Source organism: Pagrus pagrus (assembly GCF_965226575.1).
Source record: "Pagrus pagrus genome assembly, contig: HAP1_SCAFFOLD_34, whole genome shotgun sequence".
Taxonomy (NCBI): Eukaryota; Metazoa; Chordata; class Actinopteri; order Spariformes; family Sparidae; genus Pagrus; species Pagrus pagrus.
In genome coordinates, this window is record NW_028175429.1 from 53,395 (window position 1) to 66,187 (window position 12,793).

The window sequence follows — 12,793 nt, forward strand, 5'->3', positions numbered from 1 at the left end:
AAGCCAGCCTCATGAAACATTGTCCCTCTCACTAAAATATTCGCCAAAAATACAAATTTCACCCGAATCCAATGGGGACTGCTGTGTCTCGTTCAGCCAGTATAGGACCACGTCTGGGAGAAATTTCGAGTCAATCGGTCCAAAGACCTGGAAGCTATTGAAAAAATCGGCCGACGTTTTCATGAAAAAGGCATTTTTTTCTTTAAAATATTCGCCAAAAATACAAATTTCACCCGAATCCAATGCGGACTGCTGTGTCTCGTTCAGCCAGTATAGGACCACGTCTGGGAGAAATTTCGAGTCAATCGGTCCAAAGACCTGGAAGCTATTGAAAAAATTGGCCGACGTTTTCATGAAAAAGGCCATTTTTTTCTTTAAAATATTCGCCAAAAATACAAATTCCACCAGAATCCAACCAAAACCGGCGAGCCTCATTCCACCAGTGAGGAGGACATGCGTGTGCAATTTCGAGTCAATCGGTCAAAAGACGACCGTAACCCTAACCCTAGCCCCATAACCCTAACCCTAACCCTAGCCTCAGCCTTAAGCCAGCCTCATGAAACATTGTCCCTCTCACTAAAATATTCGCCAAAAATACAAATTTCACCCGAATCCAATGCGGACTGCTGTGTCTCGTTCAGCCAGTATAGGACCACGTCTGGGAGAAATTTCGAGTCAATCGGTCCAAAGACCTGGAAGCTATTGAAAAAATCGGCCGACGTTTTCATGAAAAAGGCCATTTTTTTCTTTAAAATATTCACCAAAAATACAAATTCCACCAGAATCCAACCAAAACCGGCGAGCCTCATTCCACCAGTGAGGAGGACATGCGTGTGCAATTTCGAGTCAATCGGTCAAAAGACGACCGTAACCCTAACCCTAGCCCCATAACCCTAACCCTAGCCCCATAACCCTAACCCTAACCCTAACCCTAACCCTAGCCTCAGCCTTAAGCCAGCCTCATGAAACATTGTCCCTCTCACTAAAATATTCACCAAAAATACAAATTTCACCCGAATCCAATGCGGACTGCTGTGTCTCGTTCAGCCAGTATAGGACCACGTCTGGGAGAAATTTCGAGTCAATCGGTCCAAAGACCTGGAAGCTATTGAAAAAATCGGCCGACGTTTTCATGAAAAAGGCCATTTTTTTCTTTAAAATATTCGCCAAAAATACAAATTTCACCCGAATCCAATACGGACTGCTGTGTCTCGTTCAGCCAGTATAGGACCACGTCTGGGAGAAATTTCGAGTCAATCGGTCCAAAGACCTGGAAGCTATTGAAAAAATCGGCCGACGTTTTCATGAAAAAGGCCATTTTTTCTTTAAAATATTCGCCAAAAATACAAATTCCACCAGAATCCAACCAAAACCGGCGAACCTCATTCCACCAGTGAGGAGGACATGCGTGTGCAATTTCGAGTCAATCGGTCAAAAGACGACCGTAACCCTAACCCTAGCCCCATAACCCTAACCCTAACCCTAACCCTAGCCTCAGCCTTAAGCCAGCCTCATGAAACATTGTCCCTCTCACTAAAATATTCACCAAAAATACAAATTTCACCCGAATCCAATGCGGACTGCTGTGTCTCGTTCAGCCAGTATAGGACCACGTCTGGGAGAAATTTCGAGTCAATCGGTCCAAAGACCTGGAAGCTATTGAAAAAATCGGCCGACGTTTTCATGAAAAAGGCCATTTTTTTCTTTAAAATATTCGCCAAAAATACAAATTTCACCCGAATCCAATACGGACTGCTGTGTCTCGTTCAGCCAGTATAGGACCACGTCTGGGAGAAATTTCGAGTCAATCGGTCCAAAGACCTGGAAGCTATTGAAAAAATCGGCCGACGTTTTCATGAAAAAGGCCATTTTTTCTTTAAAATATTCGCCAAAAATACAAATTCCACCAGAATCCAACCAAAACCGGCGAACCTCATTCCACCAGTGAGGAGGACATGCGTGTGCAATTTCGAGTCAATCGGTCAAAAGACGACCGTAACCCTAACCCTAGCCCCATAACCCTAACCCTAACCCTAACCCTAGCCTCAGCCTTAAGCCAGCCTCATGAAACATTGTCCCTCTCACTAAAATATTCGCCAAAAATACAAATTTCACCCGAATCCAATGCGGACTGCTGTGTTTCGTTCAGCCAGTATAGGACCACGTCTGGGAGAAATTTCGAGTCAATCGGTCCAAAGACCTGGAAGCTATTGAAAAAATCGGCCGACGTTTTCATGAAAAAGGCCATTTTTTCTTTAAAATATTCGCCAAAAATACAAATTTCACCCGAATCCAATACGGACTGCTGTGTCTCGTTCAGCCAGTATAGGACCACGTCTGGGAGAAATTTCGAGTCAATCGGTCCAAAGACCTGGAAGCTATTGAAAAAATCGGCCGACGTTTTCATGAAAAAGGCCATTTTTTCTTTAAAATATTCGCCAAAAATACAAATTCCACCAGAATCCAACCAAAACCGGCGAACCTCATTCCACCAGTGAGGAGGACATGCGTGTGCAATTTCGAGTCAATCGGTCAAAAGACGACCGTAACCCTAACCCTAGCCCCATAACCCTAACCCTAACCCTAACCCTAGCCTCAGCCTTAAGCCAGCCTCATGAAACATTGTCCCTCTCACTAAAATATTCGCCAAAAATACAAATTTCACCCGAATCCAATGCGGACTGCTGTGTTTCGTTCAGCCAGTATAGGACCACGTCTGGGAGAAATTTCGAGTCAATCGGTCCAAAGACCTGGAAGCTATTGAAAAAATCGGCCGACGTTTTCATGAAAAAGGCCATTTTTTCTTTAAAATATTCGCCAAAAATACAAATTTCACCCGAATCCAATGCGGACTGCTGTGTCTCGTTCAGCCAGTATAGGACCACGTCTGGGAGAAATTTCGAGTCAATCGGTCCAAAGACCTGGAAGCTATTGAAAAAATCGGCCGACGTTTTCATGAAAAAGGCCATTTTTTCTTTAAAATATTCGCCAAAAATACAAATTTCACCCGAATCCAATGCGGACTGCTGTGTCTCGTTCAGCCAGTATAGGACCACGTCTGGGAGAAATTTCGAGTCAATCGGTCCAAAGACCTGGAAGCTATTGAAAAAATCGGCCGACGTTTTCATGAAAAAGGCCATTTTTTCTTTAAAATATTCGCCAAAAATACAAATTTCACCCGAATCCAATGCGGACTGCTGTGTCTCGTTCAGCCAGTATAGGACCACGTCTGGGATAAATTTCGAGTCAATCGGTCCAAAGACCTGGAAGCTATTGAAAAAATCGGCCGACGTTTTCATGAAAAAGGCCATTTTTTTCTTTAAAATATTCACCAAAAATACAAATTCCACCAGAATCCAACCAAAACCGGCGAGCCTCATTCCACCAGTGAGGAGGACATGCGTGTGCAATTTCGAGTCAATCGGTCAAAAGACGACCGTAACCCTAACCCTAGCCCCATAACCCTAACCCTAGCCCCATAACCCTAACCCTAACCCTAACCCTAGCCTCAGCCTTAAGCCAGCCTCATGAAACATTGTCCCTCTCACTAAAATATTCGCCAAAAATACAAATTTCACCCGAATCCAATGCGGACTGCTGTGTCTCGTTCAGCCAGTATAGGACCACGTCTGGGAGAAATTTCGAGTCAATCGGTCCAAAGACCTGGAAGCTATTGAAAAAATCGGCCGACGTTTTCATGAAAAAGGCCATTTTTTCTTTAAAATATTCGCCAAAAATACAAATTTCACCCGAATCCAATGCGGACTGCTGTGTCTCGTTCAGCCAGTATAGGACCACGTCTGGGAGAAATTTCGAGTCAATCGGTCCAAAGACCTGGAAGCTATTGAAAAAATTGGCCGACGTTTTCATGAAAAAGGCCATTTTTTTCTTTAAAATATTCGCCAAAAATACAAATTCCACCAGAATCCAACCAAAACCGGCGAGCCTCATTCCACCAGTGAGGAGGACATGCGTGTGCAATTTCGAGTCAATCGGTCAAAAGACGACCGTAACCCTAACCCTAGCCCCATTACCCTAACCCTAGCCCCATAACCCTAACCCTAACCCTAACCCTAACCCTAGCCTCAGCCTTAAGCCAGCCTCATGAAACATTGTCCCTCTCACTAAAATATTCGCCAAAAATACAAATTTCACCCGAATCCAATGCGGACTGCTGTGTTTCGTTCAGCCAGTATAGGACCACGTCTGGGAGAAATTTCGAGTCAATCGGTCCAAAGACCTGGAAGCTATTGAAAAAATAGGCCGACGTTTTCATGAAAAAGGCCATTTTTTTCTTTAAAATATTCACCAAAAATACAAATTCCACCAGAATCCAACCAAAACCGGCGAGCCTCATTCCACCAGTGAGGAGGACATGATTGTGCAATTTCGAGTCAATCGGTCAAAAGACGACCGTAACCCTAACCCTAGCCCCATAACCCTAACCCTAGCCCCATAACCCTAACCCTAACCCTAACCCTAGCCTCAGCCTTAAGCCAGCCTCATGAAACATTGTCCCTCTCACTAAAATATTCGCCAAAAATACAAATTTCACCCGAATCCAATGGGGACTGCTGTGTCTCGTTCAGCCAGTATAGGACCACGTCTGGGAGAAATTTCGAGTCAATCGGTCCAAAGACCTGGAAGCTATTGAAAAAATCGGCCGACGTTTTCATGAAAAAGGCATTTTTTTCTTTAAAATATTCGCCAAAAATACAAATTTCACCCGAATCCAATACGGACTGCTGTGTCTCGTTCAGCCAGTATAGGACCACGTCTGGGAGAAATTTCGAGTCAATCGGTCCAAAGACCTGGAAGCTATTGAAAAAATCGGCCGACGTTTTCATGAAAAAGGCCATTTTTTCTTTAAAATATTCGCCAAAAATACAAATTCCACCAGAATCCAACCAAAACCGGCGAACCTCATTCCACCAGTGAGGAGGACATGCGTGTGCAATTTCGAGTCAATCGGTCAAAAGACGACCGTAACCCTAACCCTAGCCCCATAACCCTAACCCTAACCCTAACCCTAGCCTCAGCCTTAAGCCAGCCTCATGAAACATTGTCCCTCTCACTAAAATATTCGCCAAAAATACAAATTTCACCCGAATCCAATGCGGACTGCTGTGTTTCGTTCAGCCAGTATAGGACCACGTCTGGGAGAAATTTCGAGTCAATCGGTCCAAAGACCTGGAAGCTATTGAAAAAATCGGCCGACGTTTTCATGAAAAAGGCCATTTTTTCTTTAAAATATTCGCCAAAAATACAAATTTCACCCGAATCCAATGCGGACTGCTGTGTCTCGTTCAGCCAGTATAGGACCACGTCTGGGAGAAATTTCGAGTCAATCGGTCCAAAGACCTGGAAGCTATTGAAAAAATCGGCCGACGTTTTCATGAAAAAGGCCATTTTTTCTTTAAAATATTCGCCAAAAATACAAATTTCACCCGAATCCAATGCGGACTGCTGTGTCTCGTTCAGCCAGTATAGGACCACGTCTGGGAGAAATTTCGAGTCAATCGGTCCAAAGACCTGGAAGCTATTGAAAAAATCGGCCGACGTTTTCATGAAAAAGGCCATTTTTTCTTTAAAATATTCGCCAAAAATACAAATTTCACCCGAATCCAATGCGGACTGCTGTGTCTCGTTCAGCCAGTATAGGACCACGTCTGGGATAAATTTCGAGTCAATCGGTCCAAAGACCTGGAAGCTATTGAAAAAATCGGCCGACGTTTTCATGAAAAAGGCCATTTTTTTCTTTAAAATATTCACCAAAAATACAAATTCCACCAGAATCCAACCAAAACCGGCGAGCCTCATTCCACCAGTGAGGAGGACATGCGTGTGCAATTTCGAGTCAATCGGTCAAAAGACGACCGTAACCCTAACCCTAGCCCCATAACCCTAACCCTAGCCCCATAACCCTAACCCTAACCCTAACCCTAGCCTCAGCCTTAAGCCAGCCTCATGAAACATTGTCCCTCTCACTAAAATATTCGCCAAAAATACAAATTTCACCCGAATCCAATGCGGACTGCTGTGTCTCGTTCAGCCAGTATAGGACCACGTCTGGGAGAAATTTCGAGTCAATCGGTCCAAAGACCTGGAAGCTATTGAAAAAATCGGCCGACGTTTTCATGAAAAAGGCCATTTTTTCTTTAAAATATTCGCCAAAAATACAAATTTCACCCGAATCCAATGCGGACTGCTGTGTCTCGTTCAGCCAGTATAGGACCACGTCTGGGAGAAATTTCGAGTCAATCGGTCCAAAGACCTGGAAGCTATTGAAAAAATTGGCCGACGTTTTCATGAAAAAGGCCATTTTTTTCTTTAAAATATTCGCCAAAAATACAAATTCCACCAGAATCCAACCAAAACCGGCGAGCCTCATTCCACCAGTGAGGAGGACATGCGTGTGCAATTTCGAGTCAATCGGTCAAAAGACGACCGTAACCCTAACCCTAGCCCCATTACCCTAACCCTAGCCCCATAACCCTAACCCTAACCCTAACCCTAACCCTAGCCTCAGCCTTAAGCCAGCCTCATGAAACATTGTCCCTCTCACTAAAATATTCGCCAAAAATACAAATTTCACCCGAATCCAATGCGGACTGCTGTGTTTCGTTCAGCCAGTATAGGACCACGTCTGGGAGAAATTTCGAGTCAATCGGTCCAAAGACCTGGAAGCTATTGAAAAAATCGGCCGACGTTTTCATGAAAAAGGCCATTTTTTTCTTTAAAATATTCACCAAAAATACAAATTCCACCAGAATCCAACCAAAACCGGCGAGCCTCATTCCACCAGTGAGGAGGACATGATTGTGCAATTTCGAGTCAATCGGTCAAAAGACGACCGTAACCCTAACCCTAGCCCCATAACCCTAACCCTAGCCCCATAACCCTAACCCTAACCCTAACCCTAGCCTCAGCCTTAAGCCAGCCTCATGAAACATTGTCCCTCTCACTAAAATATTCGCCAAAAATACAAATTTCACCCGAATCCAATGGGGACTGCTGTGTCTCGTTCAGCCAGTATAGGACCACGTCTGGGAGAAATTTCGAGTCAATCGGTCCAAAGACCTGGAAGCTATTGAAAAAATCGGCCGACGTTTTCATGAAAAAGGCATTTTTTTCTTTAAAATATTCGCCAAAAATACAAATTTCACCCGAATCCAATGCGGACTGCTGTGTCTCGTTCAGCCAGTATAGGACCACGTCTGGGAGAAATTTCGAGTCAATCGGTCCAAAGACCTGGAAGCTATTGAAAAAATTGGCCGACGTTTTCATGAAAAAGGCCATTTTTTTCTTTAAAATATTCGCCAAAAATACAAATTCCACCAGAATCCAACCAAAACCGGCGAGCCTCATTCCACCAGTGAGGAGGACATGCGTGTGCAATTTCGAGTCAATCGGTCAAAAGACGACCGTAACCCTAACCCTAGCCCCATAACCCTAACCCTAACCCTAGCCTCAGCCTTAAGCCAGCCTCATGAAACATTGTCCCTCTCACTAAAATATTCGCCAAAAATACAAATTTCACCCGAATCCAATATGGACTGCTGTGTCTCGTTCAGCCAGTATAGGACCACGTCTGGGAGAAATTTCGAGTCAATCGGTCCAAAGACCTGGAAGCTATTGAAAAAATCGGCCGACGTTTTCATGAAAAAGGCCATTTTTTCTTTAAAATATTCGCCAAAAATACAAATTTCACCCGAATCCAATGCGGACTGCTGTGTCTCGTTCAGCCAGTATAGGACCACGTCTGGGATAAATTTCGAGTCAATCGGTCCAAAGACCTGGAAGCTATTGAAAAAATCGGCCGACGTTTTCATGAAAAAGGCCATTTTTTTCTTTAAAATATTCACCAAAAATACAAATTCCACCAGAATCCAACCAAAACCGGCGAGCCTCATTCCACCAGTGAGGAGGACATGCGTGTGCAATTTCGAGTCAATCGGTCAAAAGACGACCGTAACCCTAACCCTAGCCCCATAACCCTAACCCTAGCCCCTTAACCCTAACCCTAACCCTAACCCTAACCCTAGCCTCAGCCTTAAGCCAGCCTCATGAAACATTGTCCCTCTCACTAAAATATTCACCAAAAATACAAATTTCACCCGAATCCAATGCGGACTGCTGTGTCTCGTTCAGCCAGTATAGGACCACGTCTGGGAGAAATTTCGAGTCAATCGGTCCAAAGACCTGGAAGCTATTGAAAAAATCGGCCGACGTTTTCATGAAAAAGGCATTTTTTTCTTTAAAATATTCGCCAAAAATACAAATTTCACCCGAATCCAATGCGGACTGCTGTGTCTCGTTCAGCCAGTATAGGACCACGTCTGGGAGAAATTTCGAGTCAATCGGTCCAAAGACCTGGAAGCTATTGAAAAAATCGGCCGACGTTTTCATGAAAAAGGCCATTTTTTTCTTTAAAATATTCGCCAAAAATACAAATTTCACCCGAATCCAATACGGACTGCTGTGTCTCGTTCAGCCAGTATAGGACCACGTCTGGGAGAAATTTCGAGTCAATCGGTCCAAAGACCTGGAAGCTATTGAAAAAATCGGCCGACGTTTTCATGAAAAAGGCCATTTTTTCTTTAAAATATTCGCCAAAAATACAAATTCCACCAGAATCCAACCAAAACCGGCGAACCTCATTCCACCAGTGAGGAGGACATGCGTGTGCAATTTCGAGTCAATCGGTCAAAAGACGACCGTAACCCTAACCCTAGCCCCATAACCCTAACCCTAACCCTAACCCTAGCCTCAGCCTTAAGCCAGCCTCATGAAACATTGTCCCTCTCACTAAAATATTCGCCAAAAATACAAATTTCACCCGAATCCAATGCGGACTGCTGTGTTTCGTTCAGCCAGTATAGGACCACGTCTGGGAGAAATTTCGAGTCAATCGGTCCAAAGACCTGGAAGCTATTGAAAAAATCGGCCGACGTTTTCATGAAAAAGGCCATTTTTTCTTTAAAATATTCGCCAAAAATACAAATTTCACCCGAATCCAATACGGACTGCTGTGTCTCGTTCAGCCAGTATAGGACCACGTCTGGGAGAAATTTCGAGTCAATCGGTCCAAAGACCTGGAAGCTATTGAAAAAATCGGCCGACGTTTTCATGAAAAAGGCCATTTTTTCTTTAAAATATTCGCCAAAAATACAAATTCCACCAGAATCCAACCAAAACCGGCGAACCTCATTCCACCAGTGAGGAGGACATGCGTGTGCAATTTCGAGTCAATCGGTCAAAAGACGACCGTAACCCTAACCCTAGCCCCATAACCCTAACCCTAACCCTAACCCTAGCCTCAGCCTTAAGCCAGCCTCATGAAACATTGTCCCTCTCACTAAAATATTCGCCAAAAATACAAATTTCACCCGAATCCAATGCGGACTGCTGTGTTTCGTTCAGCCAGTATAGGACCACGTCTGGGAGAAATTTCGAGTCAATCGGTCCAAAGACCTGGAAGCTATTGAAAAAATCGGCCGACGTTTTCATGAAAAAGGCCATTTTTTCTTTAAAATATTCGCCAAAAATACAAATTTCACCCGAATCCAATGCGGACTGCTGTGTCTCGTTCAGCCAGTATAGGACCACGTCTGGGAGAAATTTCGAGTCAATCGGTCCAAAGACCTGGAAGCTATTGAAAAAATCGGCCGACGTTTTCATGAAAAAGGCCATTTTTTCTTTAAAATATTCGCCAAAAATACAAATTTCACCCGAATCCAATGCGGACTGCTGTGTCTCGTTCAGCCAGTATAGGACCACGTCTGGGATAAATTTCGAGTCAATCGGTCCAAAGACCTGGAAGCTATTGAAAAAATCGGCCGACGTTTTCATGAAAAAGGCCATTTTTTTCTTTAAAATATTCACCAAAAATACAAATTCCACCAGAATCCAACCAAAACCGGCGAGCCTCATTCCACCAGTGAGGAGGACATGCGTGTGCAATTTCGAGTCAATCGGTCAAAAGACGACCGTAACCCTAACCCTAGCCCCATAACCCTAACCCTAGCCCCTTAACCCTAACCCTAACCCTAACCCTAACCCTAGCCTCAGCCTTAAGCCAGCCTCATGAAACATTGTCCCTCTCACTAAAATATTCGCCAAAAATACAAATTTCACCCGAATCCAATGCGGACTGCTGTGTCTCGTTCAGCCAGTATAGGACCACGTCTGGGAGAAATTTCGAGTCAATCGGTCCAAAGACCTGGAAGCTATTGAAAAAATCGGCCGACGTTTTCATGAAAAAGGCCATTTTTTCTTTAAAATATTCGCCAAAAATACAAATTCCACCAGAATCCAACCAAAACCGGCGAACCTCATTCCACCAGTGAGGAGGACATGCGTGTGCAATTTCGAGTCAATCGGTCAAAAGACGACCGTAACCCTAACCCTAGCCCCATAACCCTAACCCTAACCCTAACCCTAGCCTCAGCCTTAAGCCAGCCTCATGAAACATTGTCCCTCTCACTAAAATATTCGCCAAAAATACAAATTTCACCCGAATCCAATGCGGACTGCTGTGTTTCGTTCAGCCAGTATAGGACCACGTCTGGGAGAAATTTCGAGTCAATCGGTCCAAAGACCTGGAAGCTATTGAAAAAATCGGCCGACGTTTTCATGAAAAAGGCCATTTTTTCTTTAAAATATTCGCCAAAAATACAAATTTCACCCGAATCCAATACGGACTGCTGTGTCTCGTTCAGCCAGTATAGGACCACGTCTGGGAGAAATTTCGAGTCAATCGGTCCAAAGACCTGGAAGCTATTGAAAAAATCGGCCGACGTTTTCATGAAAAAGGCCATTTTTTCTTTAAAATATTCGCCAAAAATACAAATTTCACCCGAATCCAATGCGGACTGCTGTGTCTCGTTCAGCCAGTATAGGACCACGTCTGGGAGAAATTTCGAGTCAATCGGTCCAAAGACCTGGAAGCTATTGAAAAAATCGGCCGACGTTTTCATGAAAAAGGCCATTTTTTCTTTAAAATATTCGCCAAAAATACAAATTTCACCCGAATCCAATGCGGACTGCTGTGTCTCGTTCAGCCAGTATAGGACCACGTCTGGGATAAATTTCGAGTCAATCGGTCCAAAGACCTGGAAGCTATTGAAAAAATCGGCCGACGTTTTCATGAAAAAGGCCATTTTTTTCTTTAAAATATTCACCAAAAATACAAATTCCACCAGAATCCAACCAAAACCGGCGAGCCTCATTCCACCAGTGAGGAGGACATGCGTGTGCAATTTCGAGTCAATCGGTCAAAAGACGACCGTAACCCTAACCCTAGCCCCATAACCCTAACCCTAGCCCCTTAACCCTAACCCTAACCCAAACCCTAACCCTAGCCTCAGCCTTAAGCCAGCCTCATGAAACATTGTCCCTCTCACTAAAATATTCGCCAAAAATACAAATTTCACCCGAATCCAATGCGGACTGCTGTGTTTCGTTCAGCCAGTATAGGACCACGTCTGGGAGAAATTTCGAGTCAATCGGTCCAAAGACCTGGAAGCTATTGAAAAAATCGGCCGACGTTTTCATGAAAAAGGCCATTTTTTCTTTAAAATATTCGCCAAAAATACAAATTTCACCCGAATCCAATACGGACTGCTGTGTCTCGTTCAGCCAGTATAGGACCACGTCTGGGAGAAATTTCGAGTCAATCGGTCCAAAGACCTGGAAGCTATTGAAAAAATCGGCCGACGTTTTCATGAAAAAGGCCATTTTTTCTTTAAAATATTCGCCAAAAATACAAATTCCACCAGAATCCAACCAAAACCGGCGAACCTCATTCCACCAGTGAGGAGGACATGCGTGTGCAATTTCGAGTCAATCGGTCAAAAGACGACCGTAACCCTAACCCTAGCCCCATAACCCTAACCCTAACCCTAACCCTAGCCTCAGCCTTAAGCCAGCCTCATGAAACATTGTCCCTCTCACTAAAATATTCGCCAAAAATACAAATTTCACCCGAATCCAATGCGGACTGCTGTGTTTCGTTCAGCCAGTATAGGACCACGTCTGGGAGAAATTTCGAGTCAATCGGTCCAAAGACCTGGAAGCTATTGAAAAAATCGGCCGACGTTTTCATGAAAAAGGCCATTTTTTCTTTAAAATATTCGCCAAAAATACAAATTTCACCCGAATCCAATACGGACTGCTGTGTCTCGTTCAGCCAGTATAGGACCACGTCTGGGAGAAATTTCGAGTCAATCGGTCCAAAGACCTGGAAGCTATTGAAAAAATCGGCCGACGTTTTCATGAAAAAGGCCATTTTTTCTTTAAAATATTCGCCAAAAATACAAATTTCACCCGAATCCAATGCGGACTGCTGTGTCTCGTTCAGCCAGTATAGGACCACGTCTGGGAGAAATTTCGAGTCAATCGGTCCAAAGACCTGGAAGCTATTGAAAAAATCGGCCGACGTTTTCATGAAAAAGGCATTTTTTTCTTTAAAATATTCGCCAAAAATACAAATTTCACCCGAATCCAATGCGGACTGCTGTGTCTCGTTCAGCCGGTATAGGACCACGTCTGGGAGAAATTTCGAGTCAATCGGTCCAAAGACCTGGAAGCTATTGAAAAAATTGGCCGACGTTTTCATGAAAAAGGCCATTTTTTTCTTTAAAATATTCGCCAAAAATACAAATTCCACCAGAATCCAACCAAAACCGGCGAGCCTCATTCCACCAGTGAGGAGGACATGCGTGTGCAATTTCGAGTCAATCGGTCAAAAGACGACCGTAACCCTAACCCTAGCCCCATAACCCTAACCCTA